We start from the raw sequence: 27,491 nt of genomic DNA, 5'->3' as shown, positions 1-27,491 counted from the left end.
CTGATTCAGATGGTCCAATAAGGCAAGGGGTGAGAAGCGGTTATTACAATTTATAAGGGGGGGACACACCATCTTGCCGTCTAAGCGGACTTAGTTTGGGGCTCTCTATTAGAGTATTTGAATTTTTGTCCTATTAGATTCTAAATTAGAACCCTGAGATATAGGTATAGATATAGGTATCTGTGACTCTCTATTCACAGGGGCGAAAAAGGATTTTATGTCATTCGAAGTGACAAAGGCATCTTTCCTACGGGATTTTGAGGGCTTAGTGACTAACAGACTCTCCACTTCCTCTATAAGATCATCAATTTGGGTCAGTGTGCAATTTTCGGCCGCATGTCGAGGTACTTTCTTTGCCCCTCCTTGCTCGGTGGGATTGCTGGTGGCTTTCCTTTTCCCCATCCTGGTAAGTTGTTGTCCTCAGGCAAGTTGTTACAAAAGGAAGAAGGGGAGAATATAGGTGCCTCAACAGATATGTTTCAAAAGCCAGCCACCCCTAGTTGTAATAGCGAGACGGTGGTGGTTTTAGTTTGGCTTTATTTAGTACTAAAAGTCAAATCCAATCGCAGGGTGGTAAAGGAAGTAAAAAAAAAACGAAACACCAACACAGTACCTTCAGGCAGCCACGCGCTTGTGAGCTGCCTAATCGAAATGAGCCCCTAGCTGCACCAGGGCGCTTCCCGCAACGGCGGGAGCGCAAACATGATTTAAAGGGCTCCTGCCCCTAGCTGCACCAGCGCGCTTCCCGCGACGGCGGGAGCGCGAACAAGATTTAAAGGGCTCCTGCCCCTAGCTGCACCAACGCGCTTCCCGTGACAGCGGGAGCGCGAACAAGGTTTAAAGGGCTGCTGAGGTTTAAAGGGCTGCTGCCCCTAGCTGCACCAGCGCGCTTCCCGCGACGGCAGGAGCGCGAACAGGATTTAAAGAGCTCCTGCCCCTAGCTGCACCAGGTGATGTGGTTCAGTCTCTGTAAATGGTAGTGGCGCTTCGCCTTCGATGCTAATCAGAAAGCATTACAAAACAGCCGTAAAGCGAGCAGCGATCTTTTTTCTGTGAAGTTTTGCCACTCTCTGTGGAGCTAAAAAGTTTTATTGCCGTGTCCAAAGATCTTTTACTCGTGTGATGATTTATGCCGTCCTCAGGATGTCTGCGTTCCGGAAGTACAAGAGGTGGCTTGTCAGGTTGGTTGTAGGCCGTCCCCTTAGTTATATGGTTGATTGCACGTCGGTTGTGTGGTACCAGGGCTTGTGCTGCTGACTGGGAGCCCAGGGTGTGCAGTCCGGCCGGTGTGTCCCGGGGGGCGGCGACTCTGCGGCCAGGAGGTTTCCAGCGCTCCGACACCTGTTCACCAGCTCCTCCGGTCCGTCGGGGCCACAGCAACTCCTGCCTTCCCTCTTTCAGGGAAAACACACAGTTAATATTCCCCAGAGAAGGTCTTCCCTTTCTGCCCTCACCTAGGCTGCGGCTTTTGTCTTTCCGACGACCTCGGGACTCTTTTCCTCCTCACAGACCACACCGAGCCAAACTTTTTTGAGCTGCTGTTCTCCGCCCACAGAGTGGGTTTGATGCAGACGAAAGTGCGGGGCTTGGGGCGATTCCCGTTGTTGCGGGGCAGCGAATCCGTTGGGCACGCTTCCGCCGGAGCGAGAAGGGTCCCGTCAGAAACTGAAGTAAATGTCACATTTTGTATTCAGTTTAGCTGCCTATTGGCTTTATCGTGGCGTTAGACATTGCAGTTGAGGCATTGCAGTTGAGCAGTGTTTTTCCACCTGGTAAACTAAGCTTTTTTTTTTTTTCATATTTTCTCTCACCCAACACGAACAGTTCATGGTAAGAAAGTACATATTTTTTGTTTTCTTCAGTGCAGGGAACAGTTTGTCCTTGGGAGGAGAGCCTTGAAAGGATGGCCAGTTTTCAGTGTTTTTCTTCCAACTCTGACCTACAGTAGCCAGCATGTTTGAATATTTCCATCTGAAGGGGAGGGGGCTTCTAGAAGTCTCTTTCCATGGTTGTTTAAGCTATAAAAGAGGTAGCCCTGCTCAGTAGCAAGGGAATTTCCAAGACCTTCATCAGGATTGGACGTCAGATGCCTGACACTTGACCCGTGAGGGTGGATATCTCTTTCTCGCAGTTGAATTGGGACATCTTATTGCTGGCATGAGAAAGATGAAGAGCTTGGCAGGCCCTATGGTGATGAAATTTTACTTTATTCTTTGCTTTGCAATTATGCTATAATATAATCACTTATATTTGCTGTGTACATTGCAGTTGAGAATCATTTTGATATTTTTTCCTTTTATTGCTGTGACTATTTTAAACATGTGCTTTTGATCTACTAATCTTTTCTTAGGAACCTCGTGGTGAAGTAATAATAAATGTTTTGTTTGAACTAAGAAGTGCATTAGAGAGATTTTTGTGAGTTCGGTCATTAGTGAAAGCAAAACACATGTGCATGGGAAAAAGGAAAATTCTCAGCCTTCACCTCCAGGTTTTAACACCCTCTGACCATCTACAATGCTCTGTGTATGAAATGGTCAGCGATATATATATATATTTTTGCATATGCTTCTTCTCACTCACTTCCAACGGTACTTAGTAAGAAGACTGTGGCAAACTTCGATCACCCTCATCCTGGTGGGTCCCACGTGGGCCATATAACCATGATTCTCAACCCTTCTAGAGATGTGCACCACCCTGAATGAGAAGCCCCCCAATAGGCCAGATCTCACACAGAATGAAGGCAGAGCCAGACAACCGCATATCAGGCAGCTCAACCTAGTGGTCCTAGAGTTAGGTTATCTCAACTTACCTCATGAGTGGTTGGGCATGCTGAAGGAACCTTTCCACCTACCGCAGGCACTTGCTATGCTGTAGGTGGAAAATTATGGTTTACTACTATGCCCGAACTGCATAAACCCCCTTACACCTACAGTACAAGCTATCATTTTCTACCTCCTTCATTTGTAAAAGTCAGGGCTAGGGAACTCCTCAATGTTGCTACACATATACACTACTGTTGCATATATGCAGAACAGGGAACAATCCCAACTCGTCAAGATTCCAATTATTAAAGCTTTCATGGAGGGCCTTAAGTATGTCATGCCACCTACGGTGCTGCATGCCCCAGTGTAGAACCTAAACATTGTCCTCACCAGACTCATAGGATCCCCCTTCAAGCCACTGCACTTTTGCCCTTTACAGTTTCTTTCTTGGAAGCTAGCCTTCGTAGTAGCCATAGGCATATTACCGAGCTACAGGCCCTCACACTACAAGAGCCTTTTTTCCAAGTCCACAAAGACAGGTTTGTCCTTAGAGCTCACCCAAAGTTCCTACCGAAAGTGGTCTCCCCTTTCCATCCTATTCAGACTGTTGAGGTCCTGGACTTCTTTCCGCAGCCTGACTATGTAGCATAGAGAACACTTCATACACTTCAAACCTGAACTTATGTATTACATAAACAGGACCAAGTCCTTACATAAAACACAGCAGCTTTTGTTGCCTTTGCACCACTTCACAAAGGTCATCCCGTATTGTAAAGCCAGGTGGATTGTTAACTGTATCCAGACCGGTTACTTTAAAGCCAAAAAGGCTATAACTTGCCATCCCCAGGCCTCACTCCACCGACAAATAGGTGCCACTATGGCCTTTTTTGGGAACATCCCCATGGCTGACATCTTTAAAGCTGCCACACTGTCAACTGCACACACCATCACAAAGTATTATTATGTGAACATTCTTGCAAGGCTTCAATGGGTCAAACTACCCTAAGGACTCTTTCATACCTCTGCACCATGAACTTGTCAGCCAACACTAAGGGGAGTACTGCTTTACAGTCAATGCAGAGCATGTGTATTTATAGCCACCCATGCTACAAACTGATTGTTACCCTGTAGGCATCTGTTTGCTGTACCTAGTACTTTTGATTTATACATGCCTACTTGGAAGTCAGTGTTGTTACAGAAGTTTTCACCTTCCATGATTAGGCCCATACTTATGAAAGCTTAGCGTCGCCTTAGCGCCATTTATTTTTGGCGCTAAAGGGACGCCAGCCTAACTCCATATTTATAGTTTGATGCTAGACCTGTCTAGCATAAAAATATTGGAGTTAGCGCATGTTTAGGATGTGGAAACCTACCTTGCGTCAATGAGATGCAAGGTAGGCATTCCCATCCTAAACGTGAGGTTAGCCCCTCCAGCGCCATATTTAAATCCTGGTGCAAAAACAACGCACAGGTGGGAGGCGGACCTACATAACACCTGGGTCAGATCAGGAGTTAGAGTGCAGGTAGGCCCATTTCTATTGTGAAACACCATGGAATGCGCAAGAAGATGCCCACCCCAAGCCCCATCAATACCACCACCCACACCCCAGGGACACTACAGGAGGAGGGATCCCATCCCAGGTAAGGGTTTGTGTGTGTGCGCTGTGCCATTGAGGCCCATTACACTGGGTATTTTGGGCTTGCCCAGGGGACACTGGTCCCCTGTGGTGGGCATTGGGGTGATGGACATGACTCCTGTCAAACTTAGACAGGAGTCATAATTTTTTGGCTGCTTGTTTGTCAGAAAATGACGCTAGGCTGACCAGCGGCAGCGTTTTTTGCGCCAACCAGCCAAACCTCATTTCTGACCCACTAGTGCCATTCCCCCTGAGTCCTCCCCCCCCCCCTTCTTAAGCCCCCCCTCAATCGGCTAGCATCTTTAAAAAAAAAATTTTTATTGACACTAGCCATCCCTTAGCACCATTGTGCGTCATTGCACTAATAGCCGGCGTTAAGAAAAATGATGCACAACTGTGTTAGCGCAGTTGTGCGCCTTTTTTTCTAAATATGGCCTTAGTTTTTACAATACACATTGACACCATACTATCCTACTTACTAGTCCCTACCTACTCTCACCTTATGTGTGGAAAACAATCTAACAAAGTAGTCAGTGCTTGTGTGTGTTCACTACCAGACAACCCTTGTGACTTGAAAGATCTCTTTGAAGAAAAACAAATTGCAATGGTCCGAGACCAACACTAGATTGCAGGCATATGCAGAGCATGTGAATCTACAACACTACATGCAGCAAACAGATGCTTATAGGGTAAGTAACATAATCCTTCTTGAGATAAGCAGTTGTTTTATTACATTTTGACTCCCTTTTCTTCATTATCACAGAGGAGTGCATCTTGAAATACATTAGATACATAAGTTCAGGATATGCACTGTACAAAACCTTCAATTCTGTTTGATTTAATGACTATAATGTTCTATGTATAACTAACAACCCAGTCCATCCAGAGGATGCACATGACAACTGACATTCCTCTTGGTTCACTAATAGCATTGTTGTCATTGTGTGGAGAGGCATTAATATTTCTAAGTTCATGTTTGAAAACTACCACTTTTAAAAATGGCTCTTGATGCGCTGATATTATCTGATGTACTAAGATGAAACACTGCTGTGGGTTAATGACATACACTTTCGAATTCTGAAGATATTTTATTTTTACAAATTTGTTGCATGATGTCTTTCAAAATGAAGTACTTCTAAGAATAAGTAGTGCAGAAAACCTTTGCTTCTTTTTCTTTGAGTTAATGACATCAGTAGTCTCGCTTCCCCATCCTTCATGTGAGCCTGTAGGTATCAAAAACCAATTCCATTTTCTACCTAAGGGAAAAATGTATGAACCTGGTACACATGCACCCCTTATCCACGCTTGGAAAGCCTGGTAGTCCACCTCCAGACTGAAGTTGCTAGATACCGGGAGCGTGGTAAAAGGGGATGGAAAGGAAGGTCATTCCCTCCTCTTGGCTATATTTTATGTATGTAGTTAGTAACATTTGTGAAAGAATGACAAGCTGTATGGATCTCTAAACCACCCTGTCTCGTCTGAGTGTTCCCACACATTTTTATTAAACAAACAGTTTGAAAACCTGAAAAATAAACAAATTTACAATTAGTAGTGCTTAGGGAATTGCATAAGTATATTACAAAATGTCAGAAATTCAGCAACAAAACCTGAAAGTTGGAAGTCACTTGCAGCATAAAACTGATAAAGCATAATATTGGTCTCCGGTCTTGACGTATGTCTTGTCGAATAATTAAAGACCTCTAGGAATGAACAGTTTATGGCTGTGGTTGTTACTGCAAGACCCCAGTTACCCGCTCCAGAGGACTGCTGTCTGGAGACACACTGACAATGTGCCATCTTTTAGTGGCGTACTTTCAATGCACTAACTGACAGTGTCTTTGCCTTTGTGCCTGCGTCCATAATACAGTGCAGAGGCAAACAAATTCCATCATTTACATGGGGGGGGCAAGCCCCCATGCAAATAAGGGAATGCCTTCTTGAGATAGCGATGGCACTACATGTGCACCAGTGCTATCAGCATTACAGAAGGAGCCGCACAAGTGTCTGCAGTCCCTTCTATAGTACCAAAATGCCCTGGGAGCACACAAAGTGGGCACACATGCCTGTTGCTCCCCAGGGCACTTTCTGTAGTGCAGCCCCAGGTCTTTAAGTTTTTCCTGAACTTAATCAGGACTGGCATCTTATGCAGAGAGACACGCATGGAGTTCCACAATTTAGCAGCTGTCAGAGAGAAGGCCCTGCGACCAGAGTGAGGTCTTTTAACTCTGGGAACAGAGAGGGAGAAATAGCCCTGAGAGCGAAAAGAGCAAATAGGAGCATAGACCTGAAATTTGTTGTCCAACTAAATTTGGGCCTACTTGGTGAAAAAACTTTGTTTACAATGCAGAGAGATCTGAAGCATTTTAGCCACTGGTAAGCAATGTAAAGGATCTAGCACAGTAGAACTAGAAGAATTGCTAGGGAGGCACCAAACCAATTTTACCCACCTTGTTTTCAATACACTGGAGCTTCTTCAAACATTGTAAGAAGCACCTAAAAAACAAAGAGTTACAATACTCGAAGTGGCTGAGAACAGTGGCCTGAGCCACAATACAATGAGCCAGGGTAGTGGGAGAGCCAGGGAACTATAGGCTTCAGTTACAAGGAAATGTTGGGGCACAGATCTGGGCCAAATTTGGCAGTGCTGCTCTCCAACATTGAAAAAAAACTCAGGGATGTGTCATATTTAAAACAATACGGTGCCCCCTTGTGTGTTTAAATGCACTAGAATTAGCTGCCTAGCGCCAACGCAGGCACCCTTATACCATAGTGCAAGGGTACCTCTGTTGCAGGGAATGATTGTTTATGTGGAGGAAGGTGTCCCTTCCAGCACATAAACAATGAGTAATGGCAATTTGTTACTTCAGTGTGTGCTGCAGAATTGTTAAGCCGCGCAAAGTGGTTTAGCTCTGCCTTGTAAATATGCAAAAGGGAACGCAGCACCGTAGGATTGCTGAAAGCGACACTCCTGTGGCGCTAGGGGCTTTTAAATAAGCCCCTATGTTTCTGAGCACCTTTGACAGGAAAAAGCAAGAAGAGGTACGACGGTTAGCCTGAGTCTCCAAAGACGGCTTATCAGCTACAAAAAGTCCAAATTCTTCACATTTAGCAGACGGGAGATTCAAACCAGTGGGAAGATTGAGAGAGACAGAGTACTGCCATCTTGTTGGAATTAAACTTTTAAGGCATAACGACTTGGCTAAGTGCCCTTGAAATTGTCCAAGGGGGCAGGACTTGATGTGTCTATGGCTATAATGAAGTGTGTTCCATCAACATAATTCATTCAGGTGAAACCAAAGGACCATATCAGTTGGGACAAAGGATGAATGTAGATGTTAAACAGGGTCCTACAGGCTTGTTAGCTGACAAATGAGGACGAAGAAACACAGCTTAATGCCTGTTCTCAAGGTGGGCTGTGCACCACTGTAATGTGGTTCCTCCAACCTTACCGTCCACCAGTCTGATTAACAGACTGAAAACAGTATTGAAAGCAGTGGACGAGTCAAGTAGAACTAAGGCAGCTGGATTAGCCTTATCCACTAACATTTTTAAATCGTCCAAAACCGAAACATGTAAAATTTCAGTACTGTAACTAGAATGAAAACCAAACTGAATGGAGTCTAATAGATGGTTCTGTTCCAGAAAATCTGGAGATCTGTAGAGTGACATATTTCTCTAGGATTTTTAATTGCAAAATGTAATAGAAAAATAGCATGAAATTTAAAGAGGACGGATTGGTTGGCATTAGGTCTCTTCAGCAGTGGAACAATGACAGCCTTTTACAATTTGCTTGGGACAAAGACATTTTTAAGTGAGCTATTACGTACCACCATAAAAGGTTGGAGAAGTGCAGATTGTGCCGATTTGTTTTGTATTTAGGAGGTATCGATCAAGAGACGAGCAGGTTTTGACGGACCCGGAAAAAGAGTCCAGTAGTTCCACAGTTAGGTAAGGAAAGTGAACTAAGCCAGAAGTATACTCTGCTATAGCTTCGGGGGGGACTAAAATGATCAGAGAGAAGGTGCCAAGTAGAGATCCTGAGAGAGACGTCCACGACAGGAACCACTAGTTGGGGAACCGTACTCCATTTTTCCATCTATATTTAATTGATATAAAGATAAATATTATATGTGCAACTCCAACAATGGTTATTTTCTGTATATATGCTTTGTGCCCATGACTTACTTTTTATGTCTTTCTAAGTAGGTATTAAGGGCCGTATTTATACTCCGTTTGCGCCGAATTTGCGTCGTTTTTTTCGACGCAAATTCGACGCTAAACTAACGCCAACTAACGCCATATTTATACTATGGCGTTAGAGGCGAATAGCGCCAAAGTTCCCGGAATGTGCGTCATTTTTTAGCGTGAACCCCTTCCTTGCGTTAATGATATGCAAGGGAGGCGTTCCCGTCTAAAAAATGACTCCCAGGCCTTTACGTGGTATTTATACTCCCGGGCAAAAGAGACGCCCGGGAGTGGGCGTGGCTAAAAACGGCGCATTTGCGCCGCTTTTTAACGCCTGGGTCAGGCATGGCGTTAAGGGACAAGTGGGCTCAAAATGAGCCCAGAGTGCCCTCCCCTGCCCCCAGGGACCCCCCCTGCCACCCTTGCCCACCCCAGGAGGACACCCAAGGCTGGAGGGACCCACCCCAGGGACATTCAGGTAAGTATTTTTTTATTTTTTTTTAATAATTTTTTTTGGCATAGGGGGGCCTGATTTGTGCCCCCCTACATGCCACTATGCCCAATGACCATGCCCAGGGGACAGAAGTCCCCTGGGCATGGCCATTGGGCAAGGGGGCATGACTCCTATCTTTACAATGATAGGAGTCATGTTGATGGGGGATGGGCGTCGAAAATAAATGGCGCAAGTCGGGTTACGACGATTTTTTCGACGTAACCTGACTTGCCCCATTTTAAGACGCCCATGCGCCATTTTCCCCCTACGCCGGCGCTGCCTGGTGTACGTGGTTTTTCTCGCGCACACCAGGCAGCGCCGGTCTGCTTGCGCCGGCTAACGCCATTCAATAAATACGGCGCCCGCATGGCGCTTCAGAATGGCGTTAGCCGGCGCAAAACTTTTTGACGCTAAACTGCGTTAGCGCAGTTTAGCGTCAAAAAGTATAAATATGGGCCTAAATGCTTGAAAATTATATGTACTGGCAACACAAAGCTTTAATGGCTATAATAGTTTTTGAAAGGCTATATTCAAAGAATGGGGTGGGAGAAAGAATATGCAGTCCGTTGTGCACTCCATTTAACAACAATACCTAACCTTTAATACTATACAAAAAGTAAATTAACAATAAATGGAGGCCCTTTACCGAAGAAATATTCTGTAGGATGTTTGAGTAAAGCAACTCAATTATTTTTGTAGACACTTCAAACTATTACAGTGTCAATTATATTATTCTATGCATATGTGTAATTGAATTTCATTTCATAAAAATTCTCTTATTAGAAAATGTGCTTGATAAATAGCCCAATAAGTCCATTCTCCTGTAAATGGTATAATTATTTAAGTCCCGTGAGTAAACTTGTGTTTTGCTGCCACCATGTAGCTTTTAAAAAAAAATAAAAAAAAAGAAATTAGAAACACTAATAGTCAAGTAATGTGCCTGATAAATGCGCTCGTGATGTGTTGATGGTGATTCAAACGATTCTCATGTAGCAGAAAAAGTAAAACCTCATGTACAGTCAAATTTTAGTGTATGTACCAAATGTAGTCTCAAAGCAGTGATCAGCAACGTATAGTTGTTTGCAGTATCAAAATCACATCATAGCTATTATTATGATAACTTTGAAACATGAAGAGAGAGAGAAACTGTGTAAAAAGAGACAAAGCCGAAAAAAAAAATCAGAACGTGAGGAACCAACTAAAAGTATACTTACTTAGTTCAAGGAAATTAAATAGATACTTCACCCAGCGCATGAATTGACACACTCAATTGATGTCGTCAATCAGTTTTAAAATGTTAGTCACACTGCACATCGATATCTCATTTACAAAAAGCAAAGAATTAGAAATAATCACACAGACAAAAACAATTCAATGTGCCTAATGATGTCTTTGACAGTCCCCCACAAAATGGAATATGAGTAAATAAGAAAAAAAAATGCTTAGCAAGAAAATTGAGGTATAGAGGTTTAAGGGCTTCGGCTCCCACGAAATGGCATCCTTCGAAAACTGCATAATAAGTTTGCAGAAATTAAGCATTGTGCGTGGAATGCCCATGATACGGCCTCTAAGAATGAGCAAACAACTATAGAATGAAGACCGAGGTCGGAAGAGCCAAACAAAAACCACTATATTATCAATTTCCCTCCTTGCTAATCAGCTCAGGAATTGCCGTGGTTGCCTACAGTTGCACCTTCTCCTCACATTATCCAACGCCTGCTGCTGACTGATACCAGTTTATCTAATGCAAAATATAAAAACGGGCAACAGCCATGGCATCAGAAATGCATGAAAGATGATTGTCTCCATATTAGGGGATCACAGGGTAGCCATGCTGCACCTCACGATATGCATCTCAGAAAATCACGAGTATGCCATGTATTCTACCACATATTTGTTATTTCTACCGCGAAATGATTCATAATTAATCCTGGCAATATACCCATGTTCCAAATACAAAACTAAAACGTAATCTGTAAAAGAGAGAAAGTAAGATCAAAATGAATGAAATTAAAATGTACATGCTACCAAACCTATACTAGAGTTCCTGGAACGTATGACATCAAAGATTAGAGCAGCTATGGTCCCCATCAAGTTGTTTCGCTCTGTGTGATCGGCAAACCCCGATGGGAAATCCTGTGCTCTAGCCAAGACACGGTCACCTAAAAATCTTTAAGTATTACTAAAACAGAGCAGAACAAAATTCTAACAAGAAGATGACAATTACCAAATTAAATAGAAAACTGGGCCAACCAATGGGAAGCAAGGGGCGGACAGTAACATACTGTGTGGTCAGACATTGCTATTAATTGCACAAATGGGCAATATTTTTCACATTTATGCGGGAAAATACTCTCCTGGTGGGTGGACAAACTCTGGTTGTATTTGGCCCTTTGTGGATGCAGCACCGCACACTGCTTAGCATGATCCAGACAGGCTCCAGCGCTTCTCGTAGCCCTTGAATCCAGTGTAGTAGGGAAGCCAATCTTTTATAGAGCACAAGCACTACTTGGGATGGCACCATACCATGTAGCTGGCCTGCCCTCAGTATGACTGGACAAATGTGGTTAAGCAGGGCAAACCTGTTAGGTTTTTTAAGACTACACTGAAGTTGAAGTTCAAAAACTGGTTGATGGAGGTACCGTCATAATTTCATCTTCTTTCTATAAGATGATGGTTCTCACAACAGGTAGTGATAATGTTGGCTCCAATCTGGAATATCTAGGACATGAACACATTAAAGACCATATTTACTGACATTTTGGAGTTGTCAGTCTTGTGGCATAGCCCCGACGCAAAGTCCATGTTGGCATTTACTAAGCCAGGCAAAGTCAATGTGCGTGGTTTAGTAAATTCAGAGGATCGCAAGGCAGGGCATAGTGCCACCTTGTAGAAAATGAAATTGGGTTGCTGGTTAACTTGGATGTGAACCCTGGTCAAGACACAAGCAAACCCCAAATTTACCTTCACTCGACCTCCTTGTAGCTTGGCACAAAGCACTCAGGCTTAACTTAGAGGCAATGTGTATAGTATTTGTGCAACACTTCAAACAGTAAAACAGTGAAAACACTCCACAAAAGGAGCCCATAAGAGAGTTAGAAAAATAGATTTTAATAAATAAAACAAGACCAAAACAACAAAAATACAATTAGTAGAACCAGACATTGAATTTTAAGTAGAAATAGAGTCCAAAGCACTATTGATGCTATCTGGGTGCACCACACCAGGACAAAATCACAAGTTCAGGCTGATAGCAATGGAGCCCCAGCTGACTACAGGGAACCAGTTAGGCCTGTTGAAAAAAATAACTTAAATCCTGGTTGCAGAGCATTGCATGGAACCATATCGAAGATACGCCTTGCAGCCAAGGCGATGCGTCGGTTCTGAGCCACAGTGAAGCTGCAATGCAAGTTACTTTTGCGTTGACATCAAGGATCCCATCCACAAGACTTACGATGCGAAGGCCAGTGTCAAGCAGGTGATGTACAGTCGAGGCAATGCGTTGGTTCTGAAGAGTGACGAAGCTGCAATGCAGAGATTCAGCATTGTCAAGGAGAGATGTGAGAATCTGCTCTGGAGAATTGTCGTTCAGCAGAGAAGATGCGTTGGTTCCACTGGCAAGCACCTTAGGCTCACTTCTAAAGGGGTGGCACCACCTGGCAGTGTAGACTTGCAGTCAAAGTGCAGAAGCAGGGATGTTGGTTTTTGTAGGCTGCTTCAAGGTGCAGAAGCAGGGTTGTTGGAAGTCTGTAAATGTCCCTGATGCTTCATATCATGAGGCCCACCAACTAGCCCTTTGAGCCACCCTGGGTATAAGAGATGCAGATGACAGTCCTTCAGTAGCACACCAGTTCTCCTTCCTGCCAGAGAATCCAAAGTCCAGAAGTATACTGAATTAGTGGTGTCTGAGGTCCAGTATTTACAACTGGGTGCCCTGGTTCAGGAGGTGAGAGAAACTTCTAAACAGTAGCTTTGAAGTGCAAGGAGTTTTGTATCTCCCCTTCCTTGGTTTCAGACTGGCTGGAGTGTCAATACAGGGCCATTAGGCCCTTTGTGTGTGGACAGGACACAGCTTATTCAGGTGTACGTGAGGCTCTGTCCAGCTCCTCCCTCCCATTCTGCCATAGATGGCCAATCAATGCACATCTAGGCCCGTATTTATACTCCGTTTGCGCCGAATTTGCGTCGTTTTTTTCGACGCAAATTCGGCGCAAAACTAACGCCATATTTATACTTTGGCGTTAGACGCGTCTAGCGCCAAAGTATTGGCAAATAGCGTCATTTTTTTGCGTGAACGCCTTCCTTGCGTTAATGAGATGCAAGGAAGGCGTTCCCGTCTAAAAAAATGACGGCGACGCAAATGTGTCGTATTTATACTCCCGGGCAAAAATCACGCCCGGGAGTTGGCGGGTCAAAAAACCCCGCATTTGCGCCACTATTTAACGCCTGGGTCAGGGTAGGCGTTAAGGGGCCTGTGGGCTCAAAATGAGCCCACAGGTGCCCTCCCCTGCCCCCAGGGACCCCCCCTGCCACCCCTGCCCACCCCAGGAGGACACCCAAGGATGGAGGGACCCACCCCAGGGACATTCAGGTAAGTTCAGGTAAGTATAATTTTTTATATTTTTTAATTTTTTTTGGGTGGCATAGGGGGGCCTTATTTGTGCCCCCCTACATGCCACTATGCCCAATGACCATGCCCAGGGGACACAAGTCCCCTGGGCATGGCCATTGGGCAAGGGGGCATGACTCCTGTCTTTACTAAGACAGGAGTCATGAAATGGCGTCTGGGCGTCGTAAAAAAATGGCGCAAATCGGGTTGAGGCGATTTTTTTGCCTCAACCTGACTTGCCCCATTTTAAGACGCCCTAACGTCATTTTTGCCCAACGCCGGCGCTGCCTGGTCTACGTGGTTTTTTTCCACGCACACCAGGCAGCGCCGGTCTGCTTGCGCCGGCTAACGCCATTCCATAAATACGGCGCCCGCATGGCGCTTCAGAATGGCGTTAGACGGCGCTAAATTTTTTGACGCTAAACTGCGTTAGCGCAGTTTAGCGTCAAAAAGTATAAATATGGGCCCTAATTTCCCATTGTTTAGGGCTGCCTAGGAGGAATACACAAAACCCACTGCCAACTACACCTAGGCATGTGACTAGAGGTAAGCTGCAGGCACCAAATGGCTAAGGCAAGAAAATGCCAACGTTCTAAAAGTGGAATTTTCAGAATTGCAATTTAAAATCCAACGTGACAATAAGTTATGATGTTAAACTGTGATTCCACTGACCCCAAGCTTGGAGGAATTATTTCATCCCACATGGAAATTACACTTTTAGTAATAAGGCAACTCCTTTGTTATCATATGGGATGGATAAGCCTTGCAGTAGTGAAAAACGAATTTAAGAGTTTTTCACTACCAGGACCTGTAAAACTTAAAAGTACATGTTCTACTTTTTAAATACATTGCACTCTGAAATGTCCAGGGCATGCCCTACGGGTGGCTTATATGTATTAAAAATGAAGGTTTAGGCCTGACGAGGGTTACATGACCAATCAGTGCTGCAGGCCCACTAGTAGACTTATAAGTAAACTAAATATGCCAGTTGGGGATAAGCCAATATTACCAAGCACAAGCACTATTAGCACTAGTTATACATACGCTTATATGTAATAGATGCATTGCTCATAATCACCTGTGAGGGTATCCAGGCGCTGGTATCTGTTGATGCTGGGCTCCCTCGAACAACAATTCAGAGTCCTCTTCTGAATTCCAGTAGGGAGGGTGAGGTCCATAGGTGAAGTGGGAGGCTGTTCCAAGATTTTGCAGTGATGCAGGTGAAGGAGCATCCTCCACTGTTGCTGCGATGTATGTGGGGATGTGGGTGAGGAAGAGGGAGGGGGAGCGCAGGTGTCTGGACGGGAGGTGGAAATTCAGTAGGTGGTTGATGTACTCGGGTCCTTAGTTGTGAAGGCTTCAAAGGTGTAGCACAGTATTATTGGTTCTGTATGGTCTGTAGTCTCTTGAGAAGATGTACAGTGATCCCTGCATAGAGCACGTTGGCCTGGTCAAGTTGGTTGGTGATCAGGACTTGCATGACGGTAAGTCGGGAGGAGGAGACTGCGTTGATCTGTTTCCTCATGGTGAGTCTGTTGCCCAGGATGATGCCAAGATTGTGGGGTGGAGTTGGTGGGTGTGAGAAACTGGGGCTGATTGCAGAGGCCCCCTAACTTTTTGCCCCCATTTTCCACTTTATGCTGGTGTTTTCCTGACTCTGATGGTGCCCTGGGTACTGCTAACCAGTCCCAGGGCCTGTGCTCTGTGTAAAATGGATATGCAAATTAGGCTAATTATAATTGGCTAAGTTAACCTACCTATAAGTCCCTAGTATATGGTAGGGCATGTAGGTTTAGGGACCACAGCATAGGTGGTGCACACCTAGGTGCATTGCTGAGGTGCCCAGTGTCATTTTAAAAGCAAGCCTGCCTTGCTGGCTGCTTTTAAATTAAAGTTATATGCAAATTCGACTTTGGAATTAAAGGTACTTCCAAAGTCTTAAACTACCTTATTTTTACATATAAGTCACCCCTAAGGTGTGCCCTATGTGCCCCTAGGGCTGGGTGCCATGTAACTATAAGCAGGGACTTTATAAAAATAGATTTATAAGCCCTGGTGAGGTAAAAACAGCCAAATTCATTTTTCCCTCATTGAAGTAAATGGCCTTCATAGGCTAGAATGGGCAGACTTTATTTTAAATTTTAAAGTCTCCTTAAATGTTAAATACCAAGAATTTGGTATCAAATTGATTGTTATAATAAATCCCACAACTTCCAGTTGTTGGATTTAATATAACTAGTGCAGGTAAAAAGTTTAGACTTTACCTAAAAAGTTGCCAATTTCAGCTCTGCATTGTTTTTGCTGCTGTGCTCTGATTGGCCAGCCTGCAGCAGCTTCTGCCAGGCTACTTTAATGAGGTGTGAAGTGGCCTGACTTCACACAAAGGAATGTGCTTGGGGGAGAGAATCTCCCCTCTGCAGATGGTGAGGCAGGAAGGGGGAGGGCTGCCAAACTGGTCTTCAAAGGCAGAGAAGGACATCTGGAGCACCCAACAACACCCCCACATCCTGCAACCCCAGACAGCTAGGTGCCCCCTTGATTAGATTAGGAGAGGGCAGGAGAGGGGTGTGTTTATGATTTTTAGCCACACCAGTGGGTGGGCTCAGCCAGATCTCTCCTCCAAAAATCAGATTCATCCATTTTGGATTTTTAGAGACTGTTGCCTTCTGGGATGGATTTTTGCCACACTTCCCAGGAAGTGGTCATCACAGGGGGACGACCCTGTCCCTGATTGGAGAACCAGGGCCCCCCTGCTTTTCACCCAGGAGCAAGGATAAAACTGGCAGACCTGCACCCACGCCTCAGATCCCCTCCAGAATTCTACAAGAAAGGAACTAAAGAAGAAGAAGGACTGCCCTGCTGGACCCCTGGCCTGCACCTGGACCCTGCACTCAGAAAGACTGCACCAGCTGCACACTTGGGCTTCACCACAAGAAGGACTTTGCCTGGCTTCCACTGGTTCAAGGAGGGACTCCCTGTTTGCTACAGGTGAAAAATTGCTATCCAGAGTCCCCTGCACCAACTCCTGAAAAAGTGACCAGCTGACCACTGTCCAGTGGCCAAAAAGGAGTTTGCGCCAGGTGCATTCTGGGAGTTGAAGTCCGCACTTCCCAAGGACCATCACAGAACTTCTGGACCCTTGGGGTGAGCTGTGGACCCCAAAAGAACCTTAAAAGAACATCTGGGTGAAGCCCCAGAAGTTTGGAAAAGATTGGAGACATTTTGGAAAAAAGCTCCATAAAGTGACCGACCCGATGCGGAAATTCTAGCCGGCTTGCCTCAACCGCGACCCGGCCTGACTTCGTGGTTCGTCCCGGTAAAGAAAAACATCCAAAAAAGAGACTAAGTCCGAACGTAAAAAGTTGACCGGGACCTTCCAGCCATCGTATCCGAGAAGGGCTCCACGGACGTCGGATCAAGATCCAGGTTTACCCCGGTCGAAGGATTTTCATCTCGAAAAAACGACTAAGTCCGAAGGTAAAAATCACCACCGAGGAAACCGACTTCGCGTATCCGGACAAGGGCTCCAGGAGGTCGGATTCAACTGGCAGGTTCGTCCCGGTGAAGAAAAACTTCAAAATAAAGACTAAGTCAGAAGGTAACTTTTTAACCGAGGCCTCCCGCGACTTGTAGCCGAGCAGGGCTCCATCGCGGTCGGCCTGAAAGTTTGACTTTGCCCCGGTCCTGGTGCAACCAGATGACCCGATTGGCGCTTTTTGTTTCTAAGCGCTAGAAAATAATAATACTTTAAAAATTCATATCTCCGGTTCCCCTGAACCGATTTTAATCGTTTTTGTGTCATTTTAAAGATAAAAATATAAGCTATTTTTATAAATTGGTTTTGGATTTTTAAACTGTTTCCTGTGTTTTATTTAATTACTGTTTTGTGATATTTGAATGCTTTACACTTTGTCTCCTAAGTTAAGCCTTGACGCTCGATGCCAAGCTACCAAGGGTAGAGCTGGGATTAATTTATTGAGACCTAACTGTACTTACGTGGAGGTTTGTGGCTTGTTGCTAGGTGTAGGTACCTACCTGCCCTACCAATAACCCATTTTCCAACATAATTGGAAGCAGCGACGGGATCCTGTACTTGTGTTCAATATCACGTTACAGTTTTAGATAAAACAAATTAAAAATCCTTTAAATTGTCCTAGTGCAAAAATTGTTTTTAATTTTTAATTTTAATTTTTTTTTAATTAATTTGGATTAATTTCAATTATTGAATTTTTGTAATTTTTCTAAATTCTTGTTACCAATTTTTGCAAAAAGTTTTTGTTGACACAAAACTAGGGAACCATGGAGCTTGATCTGGCTAGCCTACCCACACTGACAGTAGTCCAGCTTAGGGGGTTGTGTATTGAGAGGGGGTTGCCTGCAACCCCTGATCTCAGGAAGCAAATCCTGATTAAATCCCTGACAGCATGGGCTGAGGCCCAAGAGGTAGAGACAGAGGAAGCTCCAGAGGAGGAAGAAAAAGAGGAAGATGCTAACTCTAACCACTCAGGGGAGGGAAAGCATCAGACCCCAAGTGAGGAAGAGGAGGAACGGTCCTCACTAGATACAGTCACTAGGGGCAGACCCAAAGCTAGTGGTAGGAAGAGGGTCCTTTCAGGAGGAGAGAACCCATCCATCAGGGAAAGAGAGCTGGAAGCCCAGCTAGCCTACATAGCTTTGGAAGCAGAGAAGCTGGCCCTAGAAAAGAAAAAGTGGGCATACAAAGAAAAAAAAGATGGAAGCAGCGATAAAGAAGCTGAGGTGTCCATGGGTGGGGGAGTTTGCCCCAGATTACCCAAGGGGGTGGTTCCTGCTTATGTAGAGGGGGATGACATAGATAAGTGGCTGGGGGCCTTTGAGAGGGCCCTCCAGATGAGGAAAGTCAAGCCTCAGTACTGGGGTTCACTCCTTTGGGAGTTAGTTCCCAACTCTGGGAGGGATAGGCTCCTAACCATGAGTGGGGAGGATGCAGACTCATACCCCAGTATGAAGAGTTGCTTGACTAAAAAGTTTGGTCTAACCCCAGAGCAGTATAGAATGAAGTTCAGGGACACCCAGAAGGTCAGTACCCAATCTTGGGTTGACTTTGTGGACACCTCACTAAAGGCACTAGAGGGCTGGATTATTGGCAACAAAGTAAATACTTATGAGGGGTTATACAATCTGATCATGAGAGAGCACATCTTGACCAATTGTATCCAAGAAAGGTTACGCCAGCATCTAGTGGACTCTAAGCAGACCAACCCTAGAGAGCTAGGGGAGGCAGCTGATGAGTGGTTGAGAACCAGGGTGGTTGTCAAGTCCCAGGGGGGAGACTCCAAGAAGGGGGGGACAGGTCCCCAAAAACCTAAGGAGGGAGGTGGTAAGCCCACCACAGAGACTCCCTCTGTACCCCAGAACCCTAAGAAGGAGGAGAGTAAATCCCACTCCCACTCTGACAATCAGAGACAGGGAGACCCAGGGTTAAAAAAGCTCTTGGACAGTAGGGCTTGCTTTGACTGTCAGCAGACAGGTCACTTCAGAGGAGATGCAGCCTGTCCAAGGAAGGTGGTTAGCACTGGGCTGTCCTGTGTAGCCATAGAGGAGGATTCCTCAGATGATGAAGTCCTCCTAGCATTGTGCTGGGAGACAGGACCAGATGGAAAGCTGGTGATCCCTGAGGGTGGGAGTAGGCACTTCCACCACATTCAAGTGAATGGGATCCCTACCACTGGCCTGAGAGACACCTGTGCCAGTCACACTGTAGTGAGTGACCGGTTAGTGACCCCAGACATGTATGTCCCAGGAAAGACAAAGAAAGTCAGGATAGCCACAGGGGAGGTCACCTCCAAACCTGTAGCCATAGTGCCCCTAGAGAGGGAGGGTATCCTTGACTGGATTAGGGTGGTAGTCAGTGCTGACCTTCCCCTAGATTGTATCCTGGGCAATGACCTCCCAGAGGTGAGTCTGGTCACAGATGGGGTGGTCGCCCAGGGCGCCCCCCCAACCCAAAGTCCTGGGGAGTCAGTCCCTACAGTTAGGAGACAGGGGTCCCCAAGAAAAGGAAAGAAGAAAAGGAAGGATAGGCCACTCTTAAAGAGAGTTCCAGGGAGCCAAAGGCCTTCTGCCCCAGTAGGGGGGGAGCCCAGAGTTGGCACTGGTGAGGCCTCACCTGACCCCAAGGAAGTCCTGAGTAGTCAGGCAGCTGTCCAGATGCAAGGTGTTGCCACTGCACTGACAGAAGGGAGAGTGGAAGGAGGGTGTCTGCCACAGGAGGTGGTAGCCCCCCACTCTAGACAGCAAGAGGGGTGCCAGGACCCCAAAGATGCCCCTAAAGCAGCTCAGCCACCTGTCAGTGGAGAGCTTAGGGTGTGGTTCTGGGTACTGACAGCTGTCAGTAGCCTCTGCTGGGTGCTAGCCTTCCTGGCAGCACTGTACTTGGCCTGGGAGGCAGACCCCAAGGCCAATAGCAAAGTAGGCCCCCTGTTGGTCATGGTGGGGTTGCTCAAGTGTTGGGTGACCTCTTTGGGTAAGCTAGGTCTTGCCCTAGCAAAGTTAGGAGTAGGGGAGGTGGGCACCTCACTACCCAAGTTGGCAGAGAGAGAGGAGAAAGACCCCCCTAGAGGGAAGTTTCAGTTTGGGTTGGGTCCTTTTACTGTTGGGATGGCTTCACTACCCAGAGGGAGTGACCCTGACAGGAGGATATAAGGCAGAGTAGGCCCTGCAAAGGGACAGCCAGTTTTCTTCACTGTCTTCCTCGCCTAACAAGCCAGGAAGACTCTCCCAGGGTTGGGCTGAGTCTCCTGGGCGTGTGGGCTGGGGGGGGGTTGTGTGAGAAACTGGGGCTGATTGCAGAGGCCCCCTAACTTTTTGCCCCCATTTTCCACTTTATGCTGGTGTTTTCCTGACTCTGATGGTGCCCTGGGTACTGCTAACCAGTCCCAGGGCCTGTGCTCTGTGTAAAATGGATATGCAAATTAGGCTAATTATAATTGGCTAAGTTAACCTACCTATAAGTCCCTAGTATATGGTAGGGCATGTAGGTTTAGGGACCACAGCATAGGTGGTGCACACCTAGGTGCATTGCTGAGGTGCCCAGTGTCATTTTAAAAGCAAGCCTGCCTTGCTGGCTGCTTTTAAATTAAAGTTATATGCAAATTCGACTTTGGAATTAAAGGTACTTCCAAAGTCTTAAACTACCTTATTTTTACATATAAGTCACCCCTAAGGTGTGCCCTATGTGCCCCTAGGGCTGGGTGCCATGTAACTATAAGCAGGGACTTTATAAAAATAGATTTATAAGCCCTGGTGAGGTAAAAACAGCCAAATTCGTTTTTCCCTCATTGAAGTAAATGGCCTTCATAGGCTAGAATGGGCAGACTTTATTTTAAATTTTAAAGTCTCCTTAAATGTTAAATACCAAGAATTTGGTATCAAATTGATTGTTATAATAAATCCCACAACTTCCAGTTGTTGGATTTAATATAACTAGTGCAGGTAAAAAGTTTAGACTTTACCTAAAAAGTTGCCAATTTCAGCTCTGCATTGTTTTTGCTGCTGTGCTCTGATTGGCCAGCCTGCAGCAGCTTCTGCCAGGCTACTTTAATGAGGTGTGAAGTGGCCTGACTTCACACAAAGGAATGTGCTTGGGGGAGAGAATCTCCCCTCAGCAGATGGTGAGGCAGGAAGGGGGAGGGCTGCCAAACTGGTCTTCAAAGGCAGAGAAGGACATCTGGAGCACCCAACAACACCCCCACATCCTGCAACCCCAGACAGCTAGGTGCCCCCTTGATTAGATTAGGAGAGGGCAGGAGAGGGGTGTGTTTATGATTTTTAGCCACACCAGTGGGTGGGCTCAGCCAGATCTCTCCTCCAAAAATCAGATTCATCCATTTTGGATTTTTAGAGACTGTTGCCTTCTGGGATGGATTTTTGCCACACTTCCCAGGAAGTGGTCATCACAGGGGGACGACCCTGTCCCTGATTGGAGAACCAGGGCCCCCCTGCTTTTCACCCAGGAGCAAGGATAAAACTGGCAGACCTGCACCCACGCCTCAGATCCCCTCCAGAATTCTACAAGAAAGGAACTAAAGAAGAAGAAGGACTGCCCTGCTGGACCCCTGGCCTGCACCTGGACCCTGCACTCAGAAAGACTGCACCAGCTGCACACTTGGGCTTCACCACAAGAAGGACTTTGCCTGGCTTCCACTGGTTCAAGGAGGGACTCCCTGTTTGCTACAGGTGAAAAATTGCTATCCAGAGTCCCCTGCACCAACTCCTGAAAAAGTGACCAGCTGACCACTGTCCAGTGGCCAAAAAGGAGTTTGCGCCAGGTGCATTCTGGGAGTTGAAGTCCGCACTTCCCAAGGACCATCACAGAACTTCTGGACCCTTGGGGTGAGCTGTGGACCCCAAAAGAACCTTAAAAGAACATCTGGGTGAAGCCCCAGAAGTTTGGAAAAGATTGGAGACATTTTGGAAAAAAGCTCCATAAAGTGACAGACCCGACGCGGAAATTCTAGCCGGCTTGCCTCAACCGCGACCCGGCCTGACTTCGTGGTTCGTCCCGGTAAAGAAAAACATCCAAAAAAGAGACTAAGTCCGAACGTAAAAAGTTGACCGGGACCTTCCAGCCATCGTATCCGAGAAGGGCTCCACGGACGTCGGATCAAGATCCAGGTTTACCCCGGTCGAAGGATTTTCATCTCGAAAAAACGACTAAGTCCGAAGGTAAAAATCACCACCGAGGAAACCGACTTCGCGTATCCGGACAAGGGCTCCAGGAGGTCGGATTCAACTGGCAGGTTCGTCCCGGTGAAGAAAAACTTCAAAATAAAGACTAAGTCAGAAGGTAACTTTTTAACCGAGGCCTCCCGCGACTTGTAGCCGAGCAGGGCTCCATCGCGGTCGGCCTGAAAGTTTGACTTTGCCCCGGTCCTGGTGCAACCAGATGACCCGATTGGCGCTTTTTGTTTCTAAGCGCTAGAAAATAATAATACTTTAAAAATTCATATCTCCGGTTCCCCTGAACCGATTTTAATCGTTTTTGTGTCATTTTAAAGATAAAAATATAAGCTATTTTTATAAATTGGTTTTGGATTTTTAAACTGTTTCCTGTGTTTTATTTAATTACTGTTTTGTGATATTTGAATGCTTTACACTTTGTCTCCTAAGTTAAGCCTTGACGCTCGATGCCAAGCTACCAAGGGTAGAGCTGGGATTAATTTATTGAGACCTAACTGTACTTACGTGGAGGTTTGTGGCTTGTTGCTAGGTGTAGGTACCTACCTGCCCTACCAATAACCCATTTTCCAACAGTGGGGTTCCTAGTTCTAGAGGTCACCATGCGTCGTTCCACAGGGAGGTGTTTCTGAATATAAGTATCTCCTCCTTCTTCTTAGTGTTGAGTTGGAGGCAGTTGGTTCTCATCCAGCCAGCGATGTTTGTCATGCACTTCTGGAAATTTGTTAGGATGGTGTTGGGGTCTTCGGATAGTGAGAGGATGAGTTGGCTGTCGTCAGTGTAGATGTTCAGTCCATGAAATCTAACGATGTCGACCAGTGAGGTCATGTAGGTGTTGAACAAGGTGGGGCTGAGGGATGTGCCTTGAGGGACGCTGCAAAGGATCTTCTTCGGTTCTGAGAAGAAAAGCGTAAGGCGTATTCTCTTGGTTCTCCCTGTGACAGAAGGAGGTTATCCACCTGAGGGCATCTCCCCTGATTCCGATGTGATTCAATCTTCTGACTATGATGTTGGGAGATACTGTATTGAATGCCGCTGAAAGGTCAAGCAGGATCAGGGCTGCTTTTTTTCCTTGATGCAGGAGTGCTCTGATGTTGTCTGTAGCATCTAGAAGGGCAGTTTCGGTGATGTGGTTTGTGCGAAACCCTGATTGGTGGTGTCCAGAAGATTGTGGTTCTTGAGGTGCTGTATGAGAAGGCGGTTGATGGTTTTCCCAAGGACCTTGGCAGGGAAGGGTAGCAGAGAGATGGGGCAGTAGTTCTTGAGTTCACTGGGATCTGCTGATTTTTATTTTTAAGTCAGGGCTTGACTTCTGCGTGCTTCCGTTCCTAAGGGAAGGTGGTTGTGGTGTTTGATGTGTTGAGGGTGGAGGTGAGCTCGCTGCTGATTGTCTTCCTCCCCAGGTTGAAAATGTGGTAAGGGCATAGGTCCATGGGGGGCCCTCAGTGAATGGAGCTCATGATGTCTGAGGTGTCTTGGGTGGTGAACTGGTCCCAGGACATGAGAAGTCGTCTTGTTCTTCATCTGTGGGCTGGCTGGGGATGTTGGTGGTTTGGTGTTTGGAATTTCTGTAGATTGTGGTGATCTTGCTATGGAAGAAATCTGCCAGGGGATCACAGAGTTCTTGGGAGGGGATGATGTTGTTTTCAGTGGCTGACGGGCTGGAGAACTCTGACAATGTTGAAGAGTTCTTTGCTGTGGTTGGAGCTCGCTTTGCTGTGGTTGGCTTGGGCGCTTCTTTTTGTCCTTTTCAGGAGTTGGTGGTATTGGTTAAGGGTGGATTTGAAAGTGGTTCGGTCTGCGGAATCTTTGCTGGTATGCCATTTTCTTTCAAGTTGTTTGTAGGTGTGCTTTAAGGTTCTTAGCTCAGTTGTGTACCAGCTGGCCTGTTTGGAGGATCTTTTGGTTTTGGTGGGTTTGTGGGGGTGACTGTTAATGTGATCCAGGCGGAGATGTTCTTGACTGCTTGTTTGAGGTTGGCAGTGGTGTGTGGACGGGAGGTGTTGAGGGTGTCAGTTCATTGGCCCTCTGGGATCTTGTTCCAGCTGCAGTGTGACGTGGTGGGTGGTTTGGGGGTGACACCAGGGCATCTAGTGATGGTGAAGTGTACGATGGCATGCTTCTGTCCAGGTAAGTTCAGCGACATGGCTGTATTGATCTTTTCACTGGCCGAGTAGATTGGGTCGAGTGTGTGTCCTGCGATGTGGGTAGGGTCAGTGATCAGTTGGTCATGCTTTCAAGGAGGTTGGTGGAGGTCTCTGAGGTGGAAGTATAGGTCTCCAAAGAAGATGTAGTTGTCAGACTGTGCCAAGCAAGGTGATGAATTCAGTAGTAGCATCGCAGAAACTGAGGCGAGGTCCTGGTCTGTAGGTGATGGTACCTCTGATGGTGGTATTGTCTGTTCAGAGTTGGAAATTGAGGTGTTCAGTTATAGGGCAGGGGTCATCTGCAGTGATGATGCAGTGGATGTTTTCCCTATGGATGATGGCAATTCCACCTTCATGCTTGTTGATGCAGTCTCAGTGAATGATCTTGTAGCCATCCGTTGTGGCGGTAGCTATGTCAGATGTGGAGGGGGTGTTGAGCCAGTTTTCATTGAGAAAAACAATGTTTGGGTGAGGGTGGTGATGGTGTCCCAGATTTTGGTGGTCTGTTTGCATAGCAATTGGACATTGGACAGGCGGCAGTATAGCTGGGCTGTGGTGGTCTGGGTCAGTGTGGAGGTGATCCTGGTTGCGCTATGGGTCTTTGGTGTTGCAGGAGAAGGCGCAGTGGCAGCAGGTGAAGGTTTCAGCCTTGAAGTGGGGCAAGTGTTGCAGCAGTAGTTGTTGCGAAGTCCTGGGCTGAGGGCTTTGAGCTCGGCTATGGTGTATCGTCAAGTGGAGGTGTTGCAGCAGTTATAATTGTAGAGTCCTGGACTTTGAGCTTGGCAGTGGTCTGTTGTTGGGGAGAGGGGAAGTTGGGGGAGGGGGTGGAGGGTTGGTCCAGAGATCCAGGTGCTCAGTGTGGTGTGGTCCCAGACAGGTACAGACGGGCTTACCTTTAGCGTGCCAGCAGTGTGACCCCACTCTGGTCTCCATATGTAGTCCTGGGAGGTGGGAAGGGCTAGCATGTGGCAGACGCGGATGTGAAAGAAATGGCAGGAATGGCAAAACAGGGCAGCCAAGGAATGGCAAAAGTGGTCACCAACACAAGCACCATAAATGTTAAAGCTCTTACCAATGCACTAATGCAGGAAACAAACACACATGCACAGCAAACAGGTACAACAGGGAAAGGTCAGTTAAATGGTGCCGGGCAGACTGACTGAGCACCAGAGAGGTGGGAGCGCTGGTCAGGAGTGGTGCAAAAACTGGAGGTTCAGATGCTGCGCAGAGTCCTAATACCAGCAAAAAAGCGGTCAGACAAATGTAGGAGGAAGGCAAAAACGTTGGAGGGAAGACAACCCGAAGGCTGACATGTCTAAATGCCTTGTGTTACTTTTTGTTGGTTTAGGTGTTACATAGATGGAGTATGAGTGTTTTGAGCATACAGTACAGCCATGTTTTTTGTTTTTTTTAACCCAAATTCAGATTTAAATGTGGTTTAGAACCGAAATGGTGCACCTACCCAACAGGTGTAACAAGGAGAAATACATTCTTTTCTCTTTGTTACTTCCTCTGTCAAAGTGTAATGCAGACTGTAGTACACATAGAATAGAAAGTGGAATATGCCTCCAAGGATTGTTTTTGTGCAGGAAGGTATCCTTTCCTGCACAAATGCAATCCTACCTCTAACACTGACACCCTTGCAGCATGGCACTAGGGAGCATACAGTGCACCAGCGCTGGGATCGAGCAGCTAGAAGTATGCCATATCTTAGTTGATATGGCACATGTTTGCGCTCTCCCTTTCACACAACACAATGCAAGGTGCTTTGCTGCATTGCATGAAATATTAGTAAATCTGCCCTAAGTGTGAAGCCCTGCGCTTGTGCACCTGTCTGTCACCACATTCCCTTATGGGCCACTCTAGGCCCTGCCTACAATTCTTCCTGCCTCTGTCAACTCAATCTGCTAATCTACCCCTATCCGTGAGGCACCCAAACACCTTGTGGCACAGGTGCGTCGCTTTTTATGACGCTCCGGTTGTGCAGTGTGCAGACCCAAATCTCCAATGCCACACAAAGCCACTTTGCATGCCATTTCATGGCCTTGTAGATATGGTGTAATGCAGCGCATTGCACGTTGTTGCATTGCCTTACACAGCGTCAGGTGGGCATTCCATGGGCATTGTGGTGGGTTTTCCCATGCAGCACCCAAAGGTTTTGACACATTTCATGAATTACAGGGATCTGTAAAAATTGGAATGTGTCAAAATTGTACGTCTCCCTAGGAGAGGCGCAACGAGGGTAAATATCTTGTTTTTATCCTGGTCTCCTCTTTCTATGTGTGCTGCATTTTGCAGCACACATAGTAAAAGGAAAAAGCCTCCATGGATTGTTTTTGGGCAGAAAGATGCCCTTCCTGTACAAAAACAATCCTGGTGCAAGGGTGGCTGCTTTGGCCCTAGGCAGCAAATTATGTGCTGGCTGAAAGGAGAGGAATGCACCATATCGTAAATACAGTGCATTCCAGGTTTTTCGAATTGGCGTACGGCAGTGTAGCTAAAAGACTTGCGGCACTGTCCTAAGCCAAATCTTTGTAAATGTGCCAAATATGCCCTTCAGTGTCTGGACCAGGAATATCCAGCATTTTCTTTGAGAGCTATTTCTTATCAAGCAAAATCATCCAGTAACAACTTTGATCACTATGACAATAGTGCTCACACCCATTAACATTACAGTAGTGACCAACTCAGTCAAAATTAAAAGAAGTGATTGTCCCAAAGCTTCCGCAGGTAGGGTAACCAGAAGTAATTTGAGGAAAAGCTTCAGCGTGGATTGCCTCCACTGACTAGTGAAATAGCCACAAACTGCAATGCCCTCTAGCACAAAGATTCTGTGATATGTCAAACACATTAGCATTCTTGTGCAGAATTACAAGATAAATATAGGCTCCTACGTAAACAAATCTTTTCATATCTCCTGTTTTGAGACACTCTCACAAC

Source organism: Pleurodeles waltl, chromosome 6, assembly GCF_031143425.1.
Source record: "Pleurodeles waltl isolate 20211129_DDA chromosome 6, aPleWal1.hap1.20221129, whole genome shotgun sequence".
NCBI lineage: Eukaryota > Metazoa > Chordata > Amphibia > Caudata > Salamandridae > Pleurodeles > Pleurodeles waltl.
This window is presented reverse-complemented; position numbering follows the sequence as displayed.